This window comes from Vulpes lagopus, chromosome 1 (genome assembly GCF_018345385.1).
Source record: "Vulpes lagopus strain Blue_001 chromosome 1, ASM1834538v1, whole genome shotgun sequence".
Classification (NCBI taxonomy): Eukaryota; Metazoa; Chordata; class Mammalia; order Carnivora; family Canidae; genus Vulpes; species Vulpes lagopus.
In genome coordinates this window covers 171,664,310-171,678,498 of record NC_054824.1, presented here as the reverse complement: position 1 = coordinate 171,678,498, position 14,189 = coordinate 171,664,310, and positions in this window count along the sequence as shown.

Genomic DNA, 14,189 nt, shown 5'->3' with positions numbered 1-14,189 from the left:
TGAGCATTCTCCAAGTGAGCAGTAAGGTGATTTTTTTCATACAGTGTACAGCACTTCCCTGGAGAGCCCTCCTTTGAGAGACTAACAGGGGGCCAGGTATGGCAATTTCTTCCCAGCGGTGGTTCAAGAGCCCTTCCAGATAGCATTTCGGTCCTTACAATTAGCCAGTTCTCATGCTATCCGTGAACACTGTAGGCTTTGTGAACTTTAATTGCTAATTATCACTGAGCACTTTCTGTGTGTCAGGGACTGTGCTGTTATCTCGGTTGCTCTCATAATGAGGTAATTACCATTATTATCCTCATTTTAGGAATGAGAAATCTGAGACTCTTGGAGGTTAAGTGACTTTCTCAAGGTCACCAGTCCTTTTGGAGATGGAAGAGTCCTCAGAGCCAGACAAACCCTGTTTGAACCTGGATTTTGTTATTTGGTTTCTCATCCAGAAAACAGAATAATAAGATTTAGCTTGTGGATTATCATGAAGGTTAAATAATAATGCATGTAAGCCCCTAGTCTCCCAAAGAGTGGGGCAGCAATTGTAAAGGTGCAACCAAACCAACGTGAGTTTGTGCCTTGGTGAGTCAGAAACTGCACCATATTGAGTAGCCACACAATGAAAAATTATTTGCAGCAAATAAGGAGATCACAGGGAATGACTTCCCGAGAGGTAGAATGGGTTCCTTTTGTTTAGGGTTAGGATGAATATTTAGATGGGGAAGCCTTGTTCACACGTAGAGGTGGGCATAAGGTTGCCCAAGTGCCTTAAGGAAACATGCCTATATGTGTCATATGTTAGGCTCCTCCTTGGGCAGATATTGTAGTATTATTGGTAGTTGTAGGTCATCTCAGAGGTCACTCTGTGGTCTATGTTTGCAGGCACGAGTAACGGTTTAGTTCAAAAGGTCTAGGCAGTCTGGGCTGGTGGGTCTTATCAGGGCCTTCACCATCATCTGAGGGGTGGTTTTGGGTTCCATGTGCCTGAATGAAGAGGTAAGCCAGAAAGAAGAGCTTAAGGAAAAGTGTAAGACAAAGATTAGTGAGTACGAGTAAGCAGGTAGGTAGTAAATGAGGCTAGGGAGGAGAGAGGTGAAAGTCTCCATGCTTCTCCGAGACCTGGAAGGAGCAGTGAGGCCAGATGTGGGAAAAAGAAGTTTTGGGGAGTGAACCATTTAATTGGGCTACAGAGATATTGAGGTGGGAAGGCGAAAAAGGATCACTGTTCATTCATTCAACAAACACACGTAACTGAGGGGCAGATGAGAATACCGATTAAGAGCCCTACTTGGAGCGAGATTGCCCGAGCTCAAATCCCAATTCTGCTGCTTCTGGCTATGGTTTCTTGGGCAAGCTGTTAAGTCTCTCAGTGTCCTCATCTGAGAAATGGACTGACTGCATCATAACACCTTTCTCATAGATCATTGCAAGGATTAAATAAATTGATGTGTGAAAAATGCTTAGAAGAGTACCTGGCACGTATTGTGCTCTTACTATGTGCCAGGCCCTGAGGACACAGAGATGAATAGGCTTCGTCCTTGCCTTCAAGGGACTCTCAGACTGGTGCAAAAGACAGGCCCCATGGAGAGGGAAGCTATAATTAAAATGAGGGAGAAACAAAAGAAGCTACTTCTTTTTTTCCTTCTCTCTCTCTCTCTCTCTCTCTTTTTAAGTTTAACGGGCCTGGTCCTGGTATAAACAATCACTCAGGAAGAACACTCTGCAAAAAGCCACCTCCTCCCATCCCCCTGACAAAAAAAAAAGTAAAAATTCTCATGGAATAAAAAATCAAAACAGTTGCCTTGTGGTGGGAGTATTGACTGGGAAAGGAAATGTTCTGAGGTGATGGAAATGTTCTATATCCTGATAGCAGTGTGGCTTATACAGTTATATGTCTTTGTTAGAACTCATCAAACTATAACACTTAGATTCTGTCCCTTTGTGAAAAGAGGCTATTGCTCCATCTCTGTACAGTCCTGGGGCATCCAGGAGAACCTCCTGTTCCTGAGTGAGTCTGCAGTTAGGAGGGTGAGTGATGGAATGAGCCTGCTGGGGCCCTGGCACAGGCCAGTAGGCCACGGATCAGATGAGGATGAGGATCAGAAAGTATGACATCACATCCTATCATAAGGATTCCAGGGTAGGGTAGACCAGAGCCATCCCTTTCCTCTAAAACCTGTGGGGGCTCCATGACACTCCTACAAGGGAATCTCTTCCACTCTAAAATGGGAATGAAAATACCCAACCTGCTCCGTCACTAGGTTGTTTTAAGGATCCACTGGGATGTTGTATGTGAAAACATTTTGGAAACTGCGCAATACTATAAGCACCCTAAACCCTTTTTTAAAAAGTAATTAAAAATGTTTCCATTGTGGTAAAATACACATAACAAAATTTACTATCTTAACCATTTTTAAGTATACAGTTCAGTAGTGGTAAGTACATTCGCATTGTTGCTCAATCCATTTCCAGAACTCTTTTCATCTTGGCAAAAACAAAACTCTCTTCCAATTACAACTCTCTATTCTTCCCTCCCCCAACCCCTGCCAACCACCATTCTACTTTCTGCGCCTGTGAATTTGACAGCTGTAGAAATCCCATAACTGAAAGCATACAGTGTTTGTCTTTTTGTGATTGGCTTATTTTACTTAGCATGAGGTCCCCAAGGTTCATTCATGTTGTAGCATGTATTGGAATTTCCTTCCTTTCTAAGGCTGGATAATATTCAGTTGTGTGTACATACCATATTTTGTTTATCCATTCATCCATCCATGGTTACCTGGGTTCCTTCCACCTTTTGGCTAGCGTGAATAATGAAGCGTGAACATAGGTACAAATATTATTTCAAGACCCTGCTTTCAATTCTTTTGGGTGTATAACCAGAAGTGGAATTGCTGGATCATACGTTAATTCTATTTTTAATTTTCTGAGAAACCACCAGGCTGTTTTCCACAATGGCTGCACCATTTTACAATCCCACTAACAGTGCAGGAGGGTTTCAATTTCTCAACATCCTTTCCAACACTTGTTATTTTGTTTGTTTGTTTTTAATAGCATCCATTCTAACGGGTGTGAAGCAATATCTTGTGGTTTTGATTTACATTTCTCTAATGATTAGTGATGTTGAGCATCTTTTTGTGTGCTTATTGGCCATTTGTGTATCTTCTTTGGGAAATGCCCATTCAAATTCTTTTTTTTTTAAGATTTTATTTTTAAGTAATCTCTACACCCAATGTGAGGCTCGAACTCACAACCCCAAGATCAAGAGTCACATGTTCTACCAACTGAGCCAGCCAAGTGCTCCTCAAATTCTTTGCCAGTTTATTTTTATTTTTAAAAAGATTTTATTTATTCATAAAAAAGAGAGAGAGGCAGAGACATAGGCAGAGGAAGAAGTAGGCTTCCTGTGGGGAGCCCGATGTGGGACTCAATCCTGGGACCCCAGGATCACACCCTGAGCAGAAGGCAGACGCTCAACCACTGAGCCACCCAGACATCCCTTTTGCTCAGTTTTTAATTGGGTTGTTTTTTGTTGGAGAGTTAATCCTAAATTCCTTTTTGAAACAGCACAGAGTAAGGGAGAAAAATGTTACATACACATCAGGTATTATACTCTTCATCATTTTCCCAATCTTTTAAAAACCCTGGTATGCATATGTATGTTCTAGAACGCTCCAGGAAACTTTCACTTATGCTGGTTTCCATTGATCCAGCTATGGCTGGCTGTGTTACCCAACCCCAACCACAGGAAATAGCCACACAGTGGTCATGTTTTCTTTCTTCTTGTTAGATGTTACCAACATCTCCTACCGTTACCCTCTACACACTGGTTGAAAATAAATAAGGAGGAATTCTAGGTAACTTATACATCCCAACACTAAAAAGTGATGAAGGATTTTGTTTTTTAAGTAGGCTCCATGCCCAGCATGGAGCCCAAAGTGGGGCTTGAACTCATGACCCTGAGATCAAGATCTGAGCAGAAATCAAGAGTCTGACACTTAATTGACTGAATCATTCAAACACCCAAATGATTAAGAATTTTTGGAATATACATTTGGTGGTTATTAGAAATGTTTAAATGTGTGTAATGTCCGGTATGGAAAATAGCAAGACATGAAATTATATATATGATATACATTTTTACATACACTTCATTTTTTGTACATTTATACATATATACACTTTACTCATTTTATATACACATTTATACATATATACAAACATTTTTATACATAGAAAATTTTTATATGTACAAAAAAGGAAATGTATTAAAAGCTTGGCAATTTTTACTCAGATAATCAGAAATACAAAAAGTAAAAAAATAAAAAATAAAAAAAAGAGAAGTGAGAAACCCAAGTGACCACATACGCAAAAACTACATCAGAAGTTAGCAGTCTTAAATCCTTTCTAGAATAAGGCAACTTAGGCATGCATGAATGAATGGATATTGGTAAGTATTAGAAGTTAAAATACGTTATTGGATTCAATGACCCCCTTGACAAAACAGTGAATGTGACCCATTGTAGGAGGGCAAGTTGACTTTTACCATTTTCTATGAAATTGTCAGCGCACAGGGATTCTCTCCTAGTAAGTGAGAGAATCACGAACATAGGAACAATGATTGCTAACATTTACTTACTACGTACCAGATATTGTGCTAAGTAATATCCATGCATAATCTTCAGAAGTGGCTGCAGAATTTCTATGTAGGGAAGGTTTTAGAACTTATTTGGTGGGGCTAGGAGGCTTGAACTGAGGTTACAAGATAGATCCACTGTCTTTTCTTAAACTACAAGTTTATCTGGGATGGCTCAAGAGTGTGGACAGTGATTGTGTGTGTGATAATAGTGCCCAAAAGTCCCAACAGGTAACGGGTCATCTCTTGGTTCCACCACTGAGGATCTCATTGAATCCTCACAACAACTCTGTTAGGAGGATACTGTTATTATCCTCACTTTCCACACGAGAAATCTGAGGCTTAGAGAGGTTGATAATTTGCCTGAAGTCTCTTTGGTACAAGTAGCAGAGCCCCATTTGAAAACAAATTTGTCTGACTCCTAAACCCATGTTCTTTGCTATAGGATTCTACTGCCCATTTGTACAAGGGCTAGTCTTGCTCAAAAATTAGCAAATTGATTTCACCTAAGCACAGAAAATGGCTCAGATCAGACTTCACACACATACCCCTGCGTGTGTGCGCGCGCGCGCACACACACACACACACAAGCACTCATATGCTTGAGCACATGCACGCCTATTGAATTTTTTAAAATAGCTGAGAGGAAACTATTAATTGTGATAAACTACATTATATGGAAAACAGCATTGTTTAACAAGCAAGCCCCTGCTGCTGACTTAATAGTTTATCTTTGGGTTTTTGAGGATGACCTGTCCCATTGGATCAGAGTCTTCAGATGGGCCTTATGATACGTAGGTATTAAAAAACCATCACACACACACACACACACACACACACACACACATGCAAAGCCAAGACTAAATTAAAGGGATCCATAGTGAACAAGATAAGCACAGGACACTGAAAAGTGCAGCCTGAGATTTAAGGATAGACAAATACTCAGAGGGAAGGCTTGTTCTTCCCAAGGAGAATTCACAGGACTCATCCCTACCCCAGTGATTCCCAGCTTAGTGGGTGGGGCAGGCTTCATTTGTCCTTCAGGATCTTGATTGTCATCAAATTTATTTATTTAAGAGTTTAAGGACTACTAAAGCTGCTCCAGTTTTAAAAATGCATTGTTAGATGAAGAATGGAGGGAAGAACAAAGGAGAGAAGGAAGAAGGAAAGGAAGAAAGAAACATAAAGATCTGAGATGAGAAAGTGCTAGGAGGGACTGAGAAGTTGCCAGATACTAGGTTTTTTTTATTTGGCTCCTTTTTTCTTTAGGGAAATAAAAGACAAATAGTTTCCTGTTGCTGCTATAACAAAGGACCATAAACTTAGTGACCTAAAACAGCAGAAAGGTATTCTTTTGCAGTTCTGGAGGTCAGAAGTTTGAAAGTGGGTCTCATGAGCTAAAATCGAAGTGTTGAGAGGGTTGCATTCCTTCTTGGGGCCTTCGAGGAGAATCTGTTCCTTCTCTTTCCAGTTCTAGAGGCTGCCTGTGTTCCTTGGTTTAGGTTCCCTTTCAACAATGGCATCCCTTCAACTTTGCTTCCATTGTCACATCTTCTCTGAATCTGACCCCTTTGCCTTCCTTTTACAAGGACCTTTTCATTACCCTTGTCATTACAGTGGGGCCACCGGATAATCTAGGATAATCTTCTATCTCAAGATTCTTGATTTAATCATACCTGCTAAATCTCATGTAAGGTAACATTTTCACAGGTTCTGGAGATTAGGATATGGCCATCTTTAGGGTGACATTATTTAACCTACGACAAGAGGAAACTGATGTTTATAGTTCTGCTGCCTACCAAATGCATAGTAAACAGAACCTCTCTGATACTTCAACAACCTTGTGCAATATCTGCCAGGATTTGCTTTTAAAGTTGAAGAGACTGAGCCTTGGTGCAATTTGGGATTCTGCCCAAAGTCAAGCAGCTGGGATGCAGACCCAGGTCCCTGAGCCCCAGTGCAAGCCAGCCTGCCTCCACTCATCTATCTCCCTCATTCTCCTCTACTTCTCTTTCCCATCTGGGCCTGTCCCCCAGCTCCCTGGACAAGCTGAAGCTGCTGTTTCCCAATGTACGAGACTCTCCTGATGATGATATAGCCATGATTGATCCTGGGCATTGCTAATCAAGCAAGCTAAGTGGCTGCCCCTCAGAATCTTTTTCTAGGACTTTTTCTTGCCCTCCTTTATTCAACAAGCATTTTTTGAGCTCATTGTGCTGGGTGCTAGAGTAGCAAGGGAAATAGACCTAAGCTAAAAATAACCCAGCATACTGTATCAGACAAAAGGGGTCTAAGATTGTAAGAAGGCAGAACAGGGAGTTCCAATTCCTAGAAGCTTTGTGTGAATCTTCTCTGTTGACCCTGGGTAAAATCTAAGCTCCAGGGAAGATCCAAAGGCTTCTTTTCTTTTGAGTTCCTTAAGGGACCAGGTATTGTTAGTCTTTCTGTGCCTTGCACATAGCTGTGCTCCATAAATATTTAAAACTTGGGAATAGAGTCAAGACAGGCACACTAAAAGGAGCCAGCAGTGTGTGAGAAGGGTTAGAAGTCACCTTGGAAGGTGCTCAGCACAGCCATTTTGTCTCTCTATTCTATCTAGCCACTGATGACACAAAGTATTTATCCCTATTTTTATTAGGAGAGGGCCTTGGGTGTTGCTCAGTTGTTAAGTCACTGAAGAGCAAGAGCTGATGGAGTAAAGGTTCTAGAAAAATCCACAGGGACCTGGCAGTGTTTCAATTCCAAGATTCCAAAAGAGAAGGACTTCAGAGGGGCTGATGGTTCTCTCATTACCTCTTATCATTATATTAACAGTGAAGCACAGCCTGTGAGTATCACAACTTCTCTTTGCTCTGAACCCAAAAGCTGAGGTAGCCTGGGAGGGGACAGCTTGTCTTCCTAACACCTGTGGTGAAATGATGAAACCAAGGAGGGGGAAAGTATGTTGATTAAATCCAGGATTTGCAGGAGTGATGGCCAGCTAGACTGTTTCTGGTTCATGTGTATAGACTTTTGATGTCACTCACTTTCTGAGGGGTAGAAGCCATTCTGGAAAGATCCTCCTGGTAACTTCCTCACTTTCTTTCTGAACATTGCTACCTGTCTTTTTTGCTCATCTCCTTTCCTTTCCTTTTGTTTCTCTTTACTAGCTTAGTGAATCTCAGGGAGATGGGGATGTGGTCAGAGTTTCAGAGTCACTGAATTGTGAAGCAGATCCATTGCCTGGGTTAATTTCTGTTTCTTAGTCCTCACCGTATCTGTCAGAGAAGCCGTATCTGTCACAGAAGAGCCCAGAAAGAGAAAACCATGGTTCTGGACTTGTTTACTGGGTGTAAAGAGGTACCAACTGAGTAGGAGGATTTTTAAAATTTTTTCAGGGGATCCATGTCCCTGGGAAAGCAAATGCCTTCTGTTGCCCTAAATACATGAGAAGGCCCATGGGCTGGAAGCACCAGGCTTCTCTGTCTTAAGCAACTGCTCACTCAGCAAGGAGCTGGTACTCCTGAGTGGTTTTGCAGGCAATGTCTAGAAGTCAGTCTGGGTGACCACCATAGATGGTGACTCAGAACTCAACAGTCAAGAGGTCTTTCAAATCATCTGTGCATTAATTCCACAAATGTTGGTTGATGAGGTATTATATGCAAAACACTTTTGCAGATATGACAATGAACAAGACAGACATTTCTGGATAAATTTCTGTAGAAATTTATCCAGAAAAGTCCCACCACAGTCAGAAATGGGAAACACTAGGGGTAAGGAGAGGAGACAAATGACAGGAAGAGGAAGGGAAGATGGAGGAAATGGGTGATATTTCTAGAAGCTCAAAGCTTATATATCACAGTTGGTTGCCAAAGAACTCTCCAGTAATATGACCATAATATTTACCCTACACATTATCTTGCATGTCAGAGTCTCACTAACCCTTTGTGGTAGGCTAAGAAAATATCGCCACTTCAAGATGAGGAGTAAGGAGGTTGACTCAGCTCATGTAATAAACAGAGTCCAAAGTAGACACAGGTCTTGAGCTCAGAGTTCCAGGCTTTATCACAATGTCACAGCACCTTTGGATGTGGATATTTGGCATGTTGATCACTGGTTGAGTTTGAAATAAAACCAGTCAGCTATACAGGGCAAGAGAGGTCGCTTTGTGCTTGTTATTTATTCTCTTTTTGACTCCTTAGACTCTAGTCCTTCTTGGTCCTGTCTTGTGCCCTGGAAAGCTGACTGCTGTAGATCACATCACCTAGTTGCTCTTGCAGGCTGATATCTGTTTGGGTTCACCCAATGGGAGGCACGGAGAGGAGAGAGATCAGAGAGCAGGGAAGAAAGAGAGGTTGCAGTATTTCCTTCTTTCTCCTTGCCCTCATTCTCTAATGCCTCTGCTAGTAGCTGTGTCCCTCTGCTGTATACTTTTCCCTGCATCACCCCTTCTTCGTAGTTCTAGCTCCTACTGAGCCTCGGTAACACTATTTGCTGCTCTTATCTCTGTAACTCCGCAGGGAGTAATGGCTTTCTGTGATTGCTAGCTTCCGTGTACCCCATCATCCCTCATTTATTCCCTTGACCTTGCCCATACATAAGCAAAGAGTCCTTTCCTTCAGGCCTTTTCACGTGACTCACCTGGAGTGAAGGCTCAAGAATGAGCACGGAGAGTTACTGACAAAGAAGGGAAGCAGGGTTATGAAAAAGACTTGGTCTGCTTGATATTTGTGCCTAATGCCGGCCCGGAGTAGGGCCTTCCTGATGGGGGAAATACAGGGAGGAGACACCAGAGTGTTTGGGGTCAGGAAACATCAAGATAACCCTAATGTCATTTCCAGTGGGTTGCTTTCATTGACTCCATAGCCTGTCTATGGTCAACAGGTAGGAGACTGTTCCTACCTCTGTGGTCCCACAGTGCCTCTCTACAGTTATATAGTGTTCTTTTTGCAAAACTCTTCCCTTAAAGGCAGGGAGAGACCTCCTCATTTTTCTCTTCTTTTTTTTTCAGGCACTACCTAGTGATCAATAGGCACTTCGTAAATGATTCCTGGGGGTGCCTGGGTGGCTCAGTGGTTGAGCGTCTGCCTTTGGCTTAGGTCGTGATCCCAGAGTCCTGAGATCGAGACCCACATCAGGCTCCCTGTGAGGAGCCTGCTTCTTTCTTTGCCTGTGTCTCTCTGCCTCTCTCTCTCTGTGTCTCTCATGAAAAAATAAATAAAGTCTTTAAAAAATAAAAATAAAAATAAATGCTTCCTGAGCAACTTTATGTTCAAAGGTAGTGTCCCTAAGAAATTGAAGTGATCCAACTAAGATGAGCCATATAGAATTTAGGCAGCAATAATGACTACAAATTTGCAACTGTGGTTTACTGTAGTTGTAGAATTTGTATGAAAAAAAAAAAACCCAGATGTTTCACACTTTACAACTCATCCTCTTTTCACTTCAGCCTATGTGAAATTGTGACCTGGTGTGAGTGAGGTGTACAAGATCTCTTTTGCATAGCCATGTGTGGTTCGTGTGTTTCATCTTGAAATAACAAAGGTCAGTCTCTTGGTATTACTCAAAATTCTGTGGATGTATCAATTTACTATACCAGTCTGTTTCACAAATGGTTGAATACTTCCCAGACAAGGACTGATGATGGATGTGCCCCTTAACTTGCCAACCAGACCAGTGTTAAAAGGCAGACTTGGAGATTATCTGCTTAGAAATGGCCTAGAGTTCAAAGAGTTAACATGAGAAAATGTGGGCCTTTGCTACAGACTTTATTAGACTTCGTTCTGTTTCCATGGAGCTGTTGCCAAGGTACGTGCAACCGAAATTTCTCTAAGACAATGTTCCACTCCCCTAAGGCCCTCTTCTTCTTGGTTGACATTGAATCTATCTAAACCTGAGAAATTCAACTCATTTGTAGATTTTTCTTCTGACTAGTTGGAATATCTGCCTATTTTTTCTTAAAGCCCATTGACCTCAACCGTCTTACCCCAGGGGGTTACCAAGAACTGGAGGGAGGAGGCCGAAGTTAAAGGTGAAGCACATGGCTCTTTACACACTAGTTTTGTAAAACCCAAATTGAGACAGATAACAAAGGACATTTTTTCTGATATCCAAATTTATATTTATTCTGGAAAACCTTTCAAGAGTATGCATATCAAATCACATTTTGTTACAACTTCAATGAATCATTTAAAAAGAATAAAATTCATAAATGAGAATCCTTCTGAGAAATATTAGACATATGGTCATCACTGTATACAGAGACTTCCAAGGAAAAAACCTACCAGAGCCCATTCATTCATTCTCTAAAGCTCTACATGGCCCTTCCTTGCTATTCCTCAAACACATGGGGTTTGCTCCCTCTTGGAGGAATTGGGCTTGCTGTTCTCTCTCTGAAAGTTTCCTCTCCCATGGCTCCCTTCCTTCCTATATTCAAATTTCTTCTCATATGACACCTGCTCAGAGAGGCCTTTCCTGGTCCCTCTAAAAGATCCACTCTCTTCACACTGTCTCCTTTCTCTGAGTTACTTTTCTTTACACACTTTCTCACCTCTTAGTCTTGTATTATATATTTATCTATTGCCAGTTGTCTTCATAGAAATTAGAGAAAGGGACTTTGATGTATTTATTGCTGTATCCCTAGCAGCTAGAACTGTGCCTACTGGACATTCAGAAAAGAACAAAATTTATATGAAATAAGACACTGGTAACCTCCAAAAAAGGTAGCCTCAAAAAAGTAACTAAAAAATTCAAATAGTCACATTCAGCACATGCAGCACAATAAGTTCTTATAGTTAGGTGCATGGTTAGGAGAAAGACTAACAATTCTTGTTGGTGGTAGAAGCATCCACATGACTGCATGGTTTGAGAAGTGTACAAAGATCCTTATTACTAAAAATATCACTGTTTAGTTTTCCAAAATAACACCGTCTACTTCTCCTCGTTCACACCATGCTTGAAATTCCAAGGAGTAGTTATCATAATCATTTTTATTGTATTAAGGTATTGGGCCACTTGGGAGAACCAACGAATAATAATTAGGATTTTGTTGACCTGGTTATCCAATCAGGATGCATAGCCACTTGTAGGAAGATGTGGAGGTCTGGCCGCCAGGGACTGGGAAATCAGGGACAATGAATCGCTGTGACACAAGGGGGCGAGAGAGAGCAGGGATGACCAGGAGTGGAGAAGACTGGAACGGAATCTGGGCTGGGGAAGTGCCCCTACCTTAGGGCAGTTGGGTAATCTAACGTGGAGAGACATCACCTGCGAGAGATGGAGTGTGATTTCTAGCTTCTCCACTTATGGATTCTAGGGATGATCTCAGGCAATTTTCCTTACCTCTCTACACCTACTTTCCGTCTGTGAGATGGGAATTTATAAGACCTACCTCAAAGGGTTGCAGTGAGGAATAAATGAAACTCCTGTTTATCAAGGACTTTTAGCATGGTACCTATCACACACACAGCATGAACTCAATAAATAAATTGTGGTTCTGGTGGTTATGTTTCAGATGCTGCTGCCCTTCATGGCTCATTGAAGGCCCAGCTTCTTGGGAAGTTTCCCACCTTCTTCATGGAGCACTTCTGGATTCCTTCAAATGAGTACAGGGTGTCTCTCTGCTGAGCTAGTGGAACACTCCATTGGTACTTCCTTCATAGCACTTGCTGCTTGCTGCAATGTATTTATTTATGCATTGTATTTACTTATGTTATATGCTTTAGTTCTCCAATAATACTATAATTTCCTGGAGGACAGAACTGGTATCTGATTTATTTTACCGTTTCTGACATTGCCTCACAATTCCTGTACATCACAGATACCCAGTAAATATAAATTGTCCCATGGATAAATATTTGTAAATAGTTGATCAATTATTATATGATCTGGTGATTTTCACAGTCTTTTGTAAAAATGGCCCAACCAGCTTATCTACAGGTTAAAGGGAATATAATTTACAATGTAAAGTAACTATCGCCTCTGGTCTAAAGGCTGTTTGGTTGTGTTGTTCAGTCTTTCCAGCAATGTCTATCAGAGACTGCTGGGACAGGGCAGCAAATGTCCTTTCAGAGGCAGTTGGACTGGCCTGGACAGAGAACTAAATTCTAAATTGCAGATTTCAGTTCAGTAAGTGAGTTGATGCTGATAATCTGTCCATGAAAAGGGAGAGAAAAATCTAATTTCGTAATTGTTGGAGCAAGAAGAGAGAATCAAAAGCTTAAGTTGAATTTGTATGAAATAAAAAATAGTCTGATATAGGTTTTTTTTTTAATGATTCAACCTGCATAATTATCCTAGAAATCTGATTATCTGGGCTACATACCTATAGCATGTAAAGGTAAGATCTAAGGTACCATGAAAGGGTACCATGGGTTTTCCCCCTCTCTTTTCTGCTCTGAGTTACTGACTTAACATCTGTCAACCAACTTCCCATCACGGCTGAGGTAGCATTTTGGAAGCCCCACCAAGGAGCAAGCGTCACTTGTACTTGGGGATGCAGCAGATGGGTAAGTGGGCCCATGGCAAACCATGGGGACAAGACCGTGATGCCCCTGGAGCAGAGCCACGCCGCAGCTGCACAAGGGGAGTCGAGCAGATGACCGGCAGATGGAGGCCAGCCTTCAGGGCCAGAGCAGCCTTTGAAGTCAAGGCTGGCTGGTGGAGACAAACTGCTCTGAAATCAGGAACTGGACTGAGATCGTGGTTGGCGAAAAGGACATTACTCTGTACTCAGACAGTATCGTCAACAGACCACGTTTCTATTTCCCTCTTATAAACTCTGGGTAATGCAGGCTTTTATGAGGTCATATTTTGGTAAGAAAGTGAAATTACAGGCCTTGTAAATATTATGTGTGGAGATGATGCCAGTGACACTCACCTAGCCAAAATCCTCCTGCTCAGAGAGGCCTTTCCTGGTCCCTCTAAAAGATCAGCTCTCGTCACACTGTCTCCTTTCTCTGCGTTACTTTTCTTTACACATTTTGTCACCACTTAATCTTGTATTATATATTTATCTATTGCCAGTTGTCTTCATAGAGATTAGCTCAGAAAATTTAGAATGTAAAGTAGGGACTTTAGGTCCTACTTTAAGTCAAAGGGACTTTTGATTTATTCATTGCTGTAACCCTAGTAGCTAGGACTGTGCCTACTGGACATTCAGAAAGGAACAAAATTTATATGAAATAAGACATTTATAACCTCCAAAAAAAGGTAGCCTCAAAAAAGTAGCTAAAAAAGACAAGTAGTAACATTCAGCACACAGCACAATAAGTTCCTGTAGTTAGGTGAGTGGTTAGGAGAAAGACCAGCAGTTCTTATTGGTGATAGAAGCATCCACATGACTGCATGGTTTGAGAAGCATCCAAAGATCCTTATAACTAAAAATATCACCATCTATTTCTTTTCTTTCCTATGAATAAGCATGGAAGCAATTCCTACCTATTCCTTTCCCCCTCATTCCCTCAGCTCCAGTCGCAGGCCTTCTTGGTGCTCCTAGAACGTGCCAGGCCTGTCCTTCCCTCCAGGTCTTTGTACGGTCCCTCTGCCTGGACCATTGTCCCTGTGCCTGGCTTCCGCGTTT